This window comes from Triticum dicoccoides, chromosome 5B (genome assembly GCF_002162155.2).
Source record: "Triticum dicoccoides isolate Atlit2015 ecotype Zavitan chromosome 5B, WEW_v2.0, whole genome shotgun sequence".
Classification (NCBI taxonomy): Eukaryota; Viridiplantae; Streptophyta; class Magnoliopsida; order Poales; family Poaceae; genus Triticum; species Triticum dicoccoides.
The window spans coordinates 113,498,596-113,510,196 of record NC_041389.1 but is presented as its reverse complement, the minus strand read 5'-3'; the positions used below and the strand labels follow the sequence as shown (position 1 = coordinate 113,510,196).

The window sequence follows — 11,601 nt, the reverse complement described above, 5'->3', positions numbered from 1 at the left end:
GGGCTAGCAGCATTAAATATACGCACATAAATTCAAAACTAATTTAAACAGCTCCTTTTGGCCCCAAAATTTTTGTGCCAGCCTAGAACGTAGCCAAGTATTTTTTTTATGGTAAATATCACATCTCACAAAAATTAAATGGTGTCCAAATTAATTGCAAAGCAATAGCTTTTTAAATTACAGATAGATTAAAGAGTAAAGCACACACTGTGCACCTAAAGCCTAGTGCTACAGTGTGAAGCCCAACACTTAACTGTACCAGGCCCAGCCCACCTGGCCGGCCTTTTCTTCCACCTCCCGACAAGGCAGGAGGCAGAGGCACCATGGCCGCCCACGGGCGAGATGCCTCACGTGGCGTGCATCCTGCGGTCCTGGTGCTAGATTAAGATCACCCCGAACCCCAGGGACAACGCTAGCCCTCTCTGTTCTTCCTCCCTGCGCCGCTTTCTTCCCCGCAAGGCACTGCCGAGCCGCCGTCACTGCATCCCCGTCGATCCCGCGGTCACTGCCCTCCCCGTGCCATGAGAAGATCTCCAGGAGCCTCCCCATCCTCGTCTCCTACGTCTACGAGCGTTGAAACAAGCCGGGCCGCGCCGTACACTCGGCATGGAGCACAACTTCGTTGCGTACATCGCCGACATCCGGTATCGTTTGCCGCGGCTCCGGTCCACCTCCAGCCTCCCCGACCGCACCTCTGAGCTCGCGGTGAGCTCCTCCCTCCGACCCTCCTTTTTCCCGTTCCATTTGGACGCCGTAGGCCGCCTTTACCATTGTGCCCGATCTCGCGTGTACGCGTACGTATGTGCGTGTGTGCTCTGCGCTGCTGCTATACCTTGCACTGCTGCTGCTTTGGGCTGTTGCTTCGTTGCTACTCTGGTTGCTGGCCGCTGCGTGCTGCTGCTCCTAGGCACCGCCGCTGCTGTTCTATCTGCTGTTGCCGCTTCTGTAGCTGCTGCTCGCGCGCCGCTCGCCACGCCTGCTGCTGCCACCGCTCGCCCACACAAGCCCGCGTGCCTGTTCCTGGCCCTGCTGCTGTGTTATGCTGCATGCGCCGCTGCTTTGCTACTGCTGCTACTTGCTCCTGCTGCTTGCCGCTACTGCTTTGCTCTGCTTACTACTAGTTGCTGCTGCCATTTGCTGCTACCGCTCTTGGCCATGGGCGCCAAGGCCCTGTACATGGGGAAACGTTCGAAGACGGTGCGCCGGCCGAAGCTTCGACCGGCCCGTCGCAAGCCACGCGATTGTACTTGAAATCGTGTGTCACGAGCCACAGGATCGTTACGTTCTGCTGGCCCCACACAACCGCTTACCCCCTGCAGCCTTATCTTCTCACGCAAACGCCCCCAGCCACCCATTCACACCCATCCCTTCTTCCTTCTTCCTTCTTCCAGATAGCTCCTGCCCACCACCAGCGCCTCCCTTCTACTTCTTTTTGCTGTTGCTAGCTGCTGCAACTCCGGCCAGCATGCTTCCAGGCTGCCGTCAGGTCACATTACAACCAAAAATTGCACTCGTTTTTGTTGTTGTTGCTACTCCAAGGGGGTGCTACGACAGCTATTTTTGAGCACGCCATGAGCTGCGGTAATAGGACGGCTCCCGGGGGTGGCATTCGTGGCCATGGCAAGGTGGTGGCCACCTGGCCGGAGCTGTAGCGATCAGGACGTTGCTTTGCGAGAGGCAGTCTCAAGCACTGCAAGCCGCATTTCTGGAGTGATACAACTGGTGACCTGCAGTGCTGGAAGCGGCATACGACGATGCTACAACCGGTGTGCGGCGGTGCTGCGACCGGCGGCGACGGTCGTCAATGATTTCAGCGTAAGTGGGAAATGCTTCAACCAGCGTAGGAAAAGCTTCAACCGGTGGTGGAAAAAGCTTCAACCGGTGTGACGAAAAAGTTTCGACCCGTGGAAGAAAGCTTCAACTGGTAGCGCAAAAGCTTCAAGCGACGGTGGAAAAAGCTTCAAGCGGCATGGAGGGAAAAGCTTCAACCTGTGAAAAAAGCTACAACCATAGTGTGGGGAGCTGCAACCGTGAAATATTTTTGCTGGAACCAGTGACCGCGGCGAGCGAGACGGTCACTGCGGCGAGCACGACGGTCACCACGGCGAGCTGGAAACCATGGCTAGGACTGTGGTCGGGGGGTGGGGGGTGGAGGGGTGCTGCAACCCGCGTCTCTGTGTGCTGGAACTGCTACTATGGCGAGCTGCAAGGTTGGATCGGTGCTTTTTTGCTGGAACCGTGGCTGCCCGGCAAGGATGGCAAGCGGCGGTGAGCCGGTGAGCTTCGCGGCCGGCCGTCTCACTCGGGGTAATCGGCGGGATCGTTGGGGTGGTTACTATGGGCGCCGCCGGGACGGGAGGAGAAGTGGAAGACGAGGGACGGGGAAGAAGAGGATGCGGAGGCCAGATCGGACGGCTGCGCTTCGCTGCATCGGGCGGCTGGGGCTGGACCGGCGCAATTATTGGGCCGGCGCACCGGTGCCCAGTACTCGCCCTGTACATGGCCATGTGTGTGGCCGGCTGGGTTGTGTCCAGTAATGGCCGGCCCTTGTTTAATTAGGCTAGGTAGTATTAGTTTAGTACTAATTTAGCCCATTAGCAAATGGCAAGCGGACCCCAGGCTAGTTAATCTAATTAACAAGATTAGTTTCTTTGCTGCCTATGGCATGTGGGCCACCGCCTCCCCTTTTGGCTAGTCAAATTGACTTGGTCAATTCGGATTAAACTAATTATAATAATTCATCCCCAGTGTCATGCTACAGTGACCTTACCCTAATGGTGCCATGTCATCATGTTTAACTAAGCCAAATTTCCATTTGATAAAAATCAAAGCCATTTTCAAATTTATAATAACACCAAATAAAATATTTCTTCAAACCAAAAACTAAAATGTTCGAGATGTTGCAAGTATTCACTAAGTAATTGTCTTGTAGAAACCAGCATCTTTTGAATTTTTAAAATGGCCTTAACCTATTTAAAATAGGGCTAGCAGCATTAAATATACGCACATAAATTTAAAACTAAATTTGAACAACTCTTTTGGCCCCAAACTTTTTGTGCCAGCCTAGACCGTAGCCAAGTATTTTTGTGGTAATATCGCATCCAACAAAAATTAAATGGTGTCCAAATTAAACCCTTTAAGCGTCGCGCAAAGGGCGCCTCCTCGCGTGGTCCACGTCGGCAGGAGCTATTGTTCCGTCGATGAAGTATTTTCGTCTCGTTGGTCCACTTGTCTGTTGGATATTAGTCTAGCATACGAGAAAGAAAGGGGAAAACTTCCCAGATACTACGTCGCCCCCTGAGCTCCCTTTCCTACTCCAGCACGCAAGCGGTCCCCTTTCTCCCACGCCACCCCTCGGCCGCCGCCGCCGTCGCCTCTCCCATCCCAGATCCTTCTGCTCCGCGGCGCCCCAGGTCCCCTTTCTATTTCCCGTCGATCTGCGGAGGCTCCTTCCTCGGCTACTTCTTCAAGCGATGACCACAACAAGGCATGGCTGCGGGAGACGAAGGAGGGCGTGTCCGGATGTGGTAGCCGCAGGAGGAAGGGACGGGGAGAGAAACAAGTAGGATGACGAGACCGTGGGCCGCGAAGGTGGATGGGTGGCAGACATGGCCTCTCCCTCATCTCCGTCTCTGTCGTTTCTTCCTCTGATCTCTTCAATTAGCCCCAGTTGTCATCCAGATCCGGAATATATATTAGATCTCCGAGGTGAGTGCATCATGATCCATTTTGTGTCGCAGTTGAACTATTCTTCTTTCAGTCATATATAAGAAAATTCCTATTTCACTATTTGTTATAGTTGGCAGTCCGTGATTCCAATTTATTTCTCTAATTTGATGTAGGAGATGGATTTTCTGGAGTATGAGTTTTCTGTAATGCTTGGCCTCCTGTTGTGATTCTAGGTTGAACTTGCAAAAGATGCCGCTGAATGAGTGGCACTTGTTTGAACACTGGCCAGAACCCGGCGTCGATGACGACAAGAAGAAAAGCTTCTTTGGCCCAGTGTGTCTTCGGTTGTATCCTTGAATTATTTGGGTTCAGTGACCGAAGGTAATCTCATATAATAGAAATATTCTATTTATGCTAGATTATTTGACCTGTTCATTTTAGGTTCATGTGTTTGGTTTGGATGGCTATTGATGAGTCAAAAAACACAAGCTCCGTACTCTTGTAATGCTTTCTGTTGTGCACTTGAGACCCTAGAGTATGTAATGAAATTCATGATGTAGCTACAAACATGCACTACTTGCAATCGCAGTCTGACCAGTGCATCTTTATCTTCATCCGTTTTCATCGATATTCTACTCAAGCGATCCTGGAGGTTAAGCACTAAACTGTACGCCGAAGACACTCACGGATATGGTGTGGAGAGGCGGTACATTATTTTGGCAATGATGCAAAGGTGGCACATGAAGGCATGGGTAACAATATATGATGTAAACATTGTAGGTTACTTTCCACTTTATATTTTAGTTGTTGTTTATTTGCTCTGCTACTAAGAAGAAATAACTCATTAATTTTCCATAGAGCTCATGTTGAATGGATGGTAAACACAAGGCACGAGTGACCCCGGACCGGAGGCTGTACCAATCATGTTTATAGCGCTACAACCTGGAATCACGTCCACTATTTATTATCTTGGTAATTCACTGCATATGAAGAAAGGACAACCATTCATGGGTATGTATGCCCTAATCTGTTTGTGCTCCTTGCAAGGAAATTCTGTTAAACAATCTTATGTCGTCGAACATTTCGCTTTTTAGTCCAATCTGAAGTACCAGTACAAATGGTACATTAACTTTTAGATGTTTATATATTCATTTTCCGTGTTCTCTGAAGTCTGAACATTACTTGATTTATCGATTGGATCAAAATGGTTCTAATGCATTTTCATCTTAATTGCTTCTTGCTTCAGTTTTAAAGCAGCCTTATAATGCAGATCATTTTAGATGGATATATAACGACAGGTCAATGATTACACAATGAGTAAACGGTAGACCTGGTCTCTCCCTTCTTCCTTAAATTGCGTCTAGATTTTCTAAATTGTTTGTAGTTTTGACTTCCACTTGTGACTTGTCCATGAAGGATGCTTAAATGGTCTAATGGCCTGATATTGCCAAAGGATCCCCTAGATATAACCACCCCAAGGTACTTCTTTGAGACAATGACCTACAAGTGTTTATGAGCCATGCATTCGTATTATGAATTGGAAGAACATCAATCAGCAAGTATTTGTGGCTAATGTCTCCTAGATGAGATAATTTCCCCCAAACTGTGTGTGATCCATTGCTCTAGGTAGCAACATCATGGAACCGTAGTGTTAATTTTTATGCCCTACATTCTACCGCAAATACATTTGGATTTGCATATTTTGAGTCCTGCTACTACTAATTTGACTTATGATGTCCATGGTTTAGGATGATTAGTCGCAGCTCACTTCTATCATGAGGTATGTGTTGTGTTCTCTCGGTTGGCTACTTTTACATTATTATAGGATTTAAGGCACACATGATATATTGAACGTCATGAAGCAAGATATATTTCCATTTCTTCAGTTTGTAATAATTGATGGAAAGTTACGTCCAGTAATTAGAATGATTATTTCTTGACCGTTGTTCTCTGGAGCTCATTATTTAGTCTTTTTCTCTTAGATTTTTGACTAATCTGGCTGCTCTGGTCCTCCAGTTTCTTATTTGCAGGTGATGATCTTGCTGCAACTTGCTTGCTGCCTTGGTTTACAGGTTGGTGATTCTTCTATCCCTTGATCTTGTTCTGTCCATGTGTCTCGTCTGTGCTTAAATCAAAGTTGGATGCGACTATTCTTTTTCCAGTGAGCTAGCTGCTGCAGCCCTTTTGTTTCTTTAGAGGACACAGATGACAGAAATGCCGCCATGGAATCAGGTTGTTACCTTTTTTCTGTCTTGTCTGCGTGTATCCATGCAATTGTTTGGACTACGCCGTTTGCCCACTTACATGTGTATATATGCTTCTTTCTACCAATGGTCGTTTGGATGAATATGCCCAGGCAACTCTCTGGATCATTTTTCAAATATATTTCCTCTTCTGAAGATACATTGTTATTTGTATTTCAGCATTAAATTTTGTCACTCTGTTATTTATTTCTCTCTGACAGATCAAATAGGTTTTATAACTCCTACAAAAATTACATTTTTTTACTCCTATAAAAATTACATTTGTTTATTCGTCCAGGCAACCAATAACCAGAGCGCAGCTGTCAACTCATTTTATTCATTGGCCAGACTACGAAGCATGGAAAGAGCATCCAGGAGGAAATGTAAGTTTTTTATAAAGTACTGCAGGGTGTGCTTTTGTTGTTTCCTTATTAAGTTCTTCCACTATGGTTTCACCACATGATTGTGTTTTCCCTCTTATTTTTCACTGGAAGGTACTATAACAAAGATGACTGTACTTGTATTTGGTCTTCACTGAGTTAGTACATGATAAATGTGCGCATTGAGTTCCTTCCAGAATCAAGAAAATAAAAGCTTTGGGTTCCGAGAAAATTCAACACTGCTTGATTTTTGATTTTTGTGATTTCTAATGTTCGAGTCAAGGATGTTAAGATTTCCTTGTTTTGTTATTCATGGAAAATAGAGCAACTTTGTGCTTATTTGTTTGCCTTTATGCTCTATTGGAAACCTTTTAAAAATATTATATTAATTGGTTGGTGAGCTGATCTATCTATGATTGGTACCTCGATTGATAGGAAATCTCATATATGAAACCATGAATCAGGAATCATTGGGTTATCTGAATGGGTATAACGCTAAAATAAATGAGATTACCATGAATCAGGGATCATTGGTTGGTGAGCTGATCTATCTATGATCAGGGATCATTTGTACCTCGATTATATTAAGTGGTTCAGGTTTGTGGCCATGATGATCCATACCAAGGAAATAAAAATGAAAATGTCATTCAGATATTACATGACGCTAAAATAAACGAGATTACCATGTGAACTTATTGTTTTCCCAAATGCCATGGATGTATTAATAATTATCACAAATATAATATTCTATCAAGAGTAATATATTCCAGGTTTTTCTCAATCATATTCACAACAATATCTAAAGGAAAAAGGTGCAACCCCAGTATTTATAGTACAATAATAATACGTACACCGATAAAGAGTGAAACTGTCAGATTGTAGCATACCATCCTATGGTTTCCGTTCTAAAAATAATATAAAAATCCAAATCTTCAGAAGCAGCAAAGAACATTTGTGCACTAAAAATTGAAATGATTAGGGCGCTTTCATTGTTTTGCTTAAGACTGTAAAGTTACATGACCATTTAGCAAGACTTACTATATGTAAAGTCATAAGTTGCCTTGTAGTTTAAGTGTATAGCTCTTAAATCTACATCACTTTAACTTATCTGAAGGTTGTTATTGAAAATTAGGCACAAATTATCAAATTTGAGTGGTTAAAAGAATATCACTGCATCATGGTTCTTGTATTGAGGCCCTTAGAAAACATGAAAAGCTTAATTCCACAGTTTCATTCTTGAGATGTTTATTATAAAATATAATATACTCGACAAAGATTATCCTGAAGTATCATCTTACCTATACCTTAAAAGAGTAAATATAAACTGAAATTTCTCCGGCTTCTCGAAATTCCTTATTTGCTTCCATGTGCCATGTGTGTCCTAAATATAACACACTGCAGGAAACATGATATACATGGGCTAGCTTGATTGTTCAACGAGTAGCCCTGTGTGAGAATTAATATAGGTCTAGAATGGAATCATTCCATCAAACACATATGGAATTCTGTAGGTGTTGGAACCATACACACAACACATCAATGGAAGTATCTGACAGAAAGTTGATATCATTCTGTCACATTTCCAAGTTTGGTCTCCTATACTTTAAATACTTTTGCAATTATTAATCAAGATAATGTTTAAACAGGTTGTGTTGCACCTATTACTCAAAATGACTTAAATTCCAGTATACATAATCAAGTTCGGTATCTTAACAAAAGGTTGGTCGATGGGATACTTCCTTACCTTTGGACAATTCCTACAACACTCTTGGTTACTTTATAATTCCTGGATTATCATCACTACAATCTTTTCTTCTTCATGCTAATGAAATTCTTCTCGGTTTTTTTCTTAAGAACTGCATGCTGATACTGTGGGCACAATTAGATAGGGTTTAAGGTAATATATCGGAACTCAGACAGACCCCTTAAATAAGAAAACCAATCTTAGATAATTCAACTGGGTACACAATGAAGGTTGGGATGGGTAAAGGTTCGAGGACTGGCGACATCCCTCATCAGTCTCTCAGAGTCTCGACAGGGCTTATCCCTGTCGTCTTCTATTGACTAAAAGTGACACATTTTTTTAAATAGTTGTCTGGTCATTGTGTGTTTATCTATATGTGTAATGCATCTTGTGACTAGATATATAATAACTCACTGCCACTCCTATAAGTTTTACTGGTTTAATGGATTTGCGCTGCCTTACTCTCAGCTCCAATGGATTCACACTGCCTTACTGTCATTTATTCAGAATTTTTACTGGTTTGCTGATGTACAAAGTGCTGATCCAGTCCTTCTCATTTGATCAGAATATGCGTACACCATGATGGACACTGAGAAATCTGACATACAGTTATGGCGTTGTGCGGTTGGAGGTGCTAATAGGTAGTGCACATGTGCAACAAATATAACTGGGAGGTGATCTCATAACATGGGCAAAAAATTACATCAGGGACAATTCTCTGGGCCCAGGGATCCTCGACACTAATCTGGATTTGGAAGATAAAGCCGCTGTCGATCATTGATTTCTTGAAAATTGCTCTGCTATGTAGTTACCTGTCGCTGTGTGAGAGATTGTCGGCATGTTGTACTTATGTTAAGCGAGTCGAAAGATAGGGCCTGGGCGAGCTCCACATCCTTGTCTGCTTCTGATCATTCTTCCAAGAAGGATAGCTCATGATGTATGTTTATATAAGTTCGGTTAGTGAAGGCAATACCCGTTGTTCCCTTTACCTTGTTATTACTTATGGTGGGGATTTGTGGAGTCTGCACTCATTCTTTCAAACTGGAATACCAGTTTTTTGTGATGTTTATTTCTCCAGGATCCTAGCCCCTGTGCTCCTTTAGCTGAAGTGGAAACATTTTTGACAAGACAAGAACAGCTCCTATGAATATTAGGTGGTGCTCTGTGCTTCACTTTCAATTCAACTACTTTTGCTGTATTCATGGACTACTTTTTTTGCCATTAATACAACTCATATAATTCTGCGAAATGATAGGTACTTTGGCACTGTTAAGCTTAGGAATCAGAATTCAGACCTAGCTTATACTGCCTTGTCATATTAATTAATGGACTGCATACGTGAACTCTAGATTATACTTTTGACAGTTCCAACTTCCAACTAATTATGTCGTAATTTCTATGCAAATATCCGCAGTTTTAATCATGGTCCACTAATTCATTCTCTGACTTGGATGATAAATATATTGTCAAGTTAGTTTTCTACCATGTCGATCTGTCAAGTATATTAAAGCTTTGGAAGTTCTAATTATGTAGGCAAGAACTTGCGGATGATTCTTTTCTTCTTCGTATCTTAAAAGCGGATGATTCTTTTCTTCTTGGGATCTTAAAAGAACACAACCATTGTTCATCTTTAACTGTAATCTGTTTGACAGATTTTCTCTAATTGCCTAGGAAATTGGAGTGACTTTCGTGCTTGCAGATACACTCTCTAGGTGAACTATGAACTTTTCTCCCTTTCTACCCCTTGACAAGGAGATCCAGGAAGGAGGCGAGTCTCTTCCACGACGTCTCTGTCCAGGAACATTAAGGGAGCTCCATGTCTTGGTTTGCCGCACATACGTTTACCACGCAGAGGAGCACATGTGATCCTCATAATAGCAAGTTTGTAATGAATTCTGGAACCCATCAGGAGGTTAAAGTCAGCAAAGCATATTCACCTATAGTCAAATCACTTTTGGTGTATATAAATACCATCAAAGATCAACCTAGACCTACCAATATGCATAAGCTAGATAAGTGCGCACATGAACGCTCAGGAGGCGTGCCAATGGCACGCCCCAATTACTAGTTAATTGCAAAGCAATAGCTTTTTAAATTACAGATAGATTAAAGAGTAAAGCACACACTGTGCACCTAAAGCCTAGTGCTACAGTGTGAAGCCCAACACTTAACTGTACCAGGCCCAGCCCACCTGGTCAGCCTTTTCTTCCACCTCCCAACAAGGCGGGAGGCAGAGGCGCCATGGCCGCCCACGGGCGAGATGGCTCACGTGGCATGCATCCCGCGGTCCTGGTGCTAGGTTAAGATCACCCCGAACCCCAGGGACAACCCTACCCCTCTCTGTTCTTCCTCCCTGCGCCGCTTTCTTCCCCGCAAGGCACTGCTGAGCCGTCGTCACTGCATCCTCGTCGATCCCACAGCCACTGCCCTCTCCGCGCCATGCGAAGATCTCCAGGAGCCTCCCCATCCTCATCTCCTTCGTCTACGACCGTTGAACCAAGCCGGGCCGCGCCATACATTTAGCATGGAGCACAACTTCGTTGCGTACATCGCCGGCATCCGGCATCATTTGTCGCGGCTCCGGTCCACCTCCGGCCTCCCCGACCGCACCTCTGAGCTCGCGGTGAGCTCCTCCCTCGGACCCCCCTTTTTCCCGTTTAATTTGGATGCCGTAGGCCGCCTTTACCATCGTGCCCTATCTTGCGTGTACGTGTACGCGTACGTAAGTGTGTGTGTGCTCTGCGCTTCTGATATGCCTTGCACTACTGCTACTTTGGGATGTTGCTTCGTTGCTACTCTGGTTGTTGGCCGCTGCGTGCTGCTGCTCCTAGGCGCTGCCGCTGCTGTTCTATCTGTTGTTGCCGCTTCTGTCGCTGCTGCTCGTGTGCAGCTCGCCACGCCTGCTGCTGCCGCCGCTCGCCACACAAGCCCGGATGCCTGCTCCTGGCATTGCTGCTGCGCTAAGAACATCTCCAGCCACACCCCCAACACGAGCATCTCCAGCCAGGGTCCAACCCGGCGCGCACTGCTCAGTCACTGACGTCAAGAAGGCTTCGGCTGATACCACGGCATTGAGTGCCCATAACTATTCCCGTGTAGTTGGTTAGTGCGTATAGGCCAGTGGCCAGACTCAGATCAAATACCAAGATCTCGTTAAGCGTGTTGTTATGAAGTAACCGCGGACGCCGACCAGGACTAGGCCCACCTGTCTCCTAGGTGATCACAACCTGCGCTGTCGCTCCGTCTCAAAGTAGCACTCGGGGGCCGTCGGGAACCCAGGTCCACCACTACCTGGATGGAACCACCTGTCCTTTCAGCCCCCATATTCGAATCACTTGCAGGTACTGAGCGGACCCGACTTTAGTCACCACTTGTATAGTATGTATGTATGCATGTATAAACCCGTGATCACCTCTCGAGTGATCACGGCCCGATGGTATAGCATGACAGACTGACAAGAATGTAGGGCCACTGATGATAAACTAGCTACCTATACTAAGCATGTAGGATTGCAGGTAAGGGTATCAACAGTTGTAGCAACAATGACAGGCTATGCAGCAGAATA

At 45.1% G+C, this 11,601-nt stretch overlaps 1 long non-coding RNA gene across 21 annotated transcripts; it reads left to right on the top strand.

The window, feature by feature from the left end:
• The first annotated feature begins 340 nt into the window (after window positions 1–340).
• On the top strand, window positions 341–9,984 carry LOC119307680. Of its 21 annotated transcripts, none has more exons than XR_005149465.1 (8): window positions 1,255–3,708; window positions 3,903–4,445; window positions 4,528–5,148; window positions 5,418–5,449; window positions 5,686–5,741; window positions 5,832–5,901; window positions 6,211–6,295; window positions 8,602–9,234. It is a non-coding gene; the product is annotated as an uncharacterized LOC119307680 (long non-coding RNA). The 21 variants fall into 21 exon arrangements; XR_005149469.1 differs by having other exon boundaries at window positions 1,256–3,708; window positions 4,528–4,680; window positions 4,916–4,993; window positions 5,086–5,741; XR_005149470.1 differs by having other exon boundaries at window positions 1,256–3,708; window positions 4,528–4,680; window positions 4,916–5,002; window positions 5,086–5,741.
• The last annotated feature ends 1,617 nt before the right edge of the window (window positions 9,985–11,601 follow it).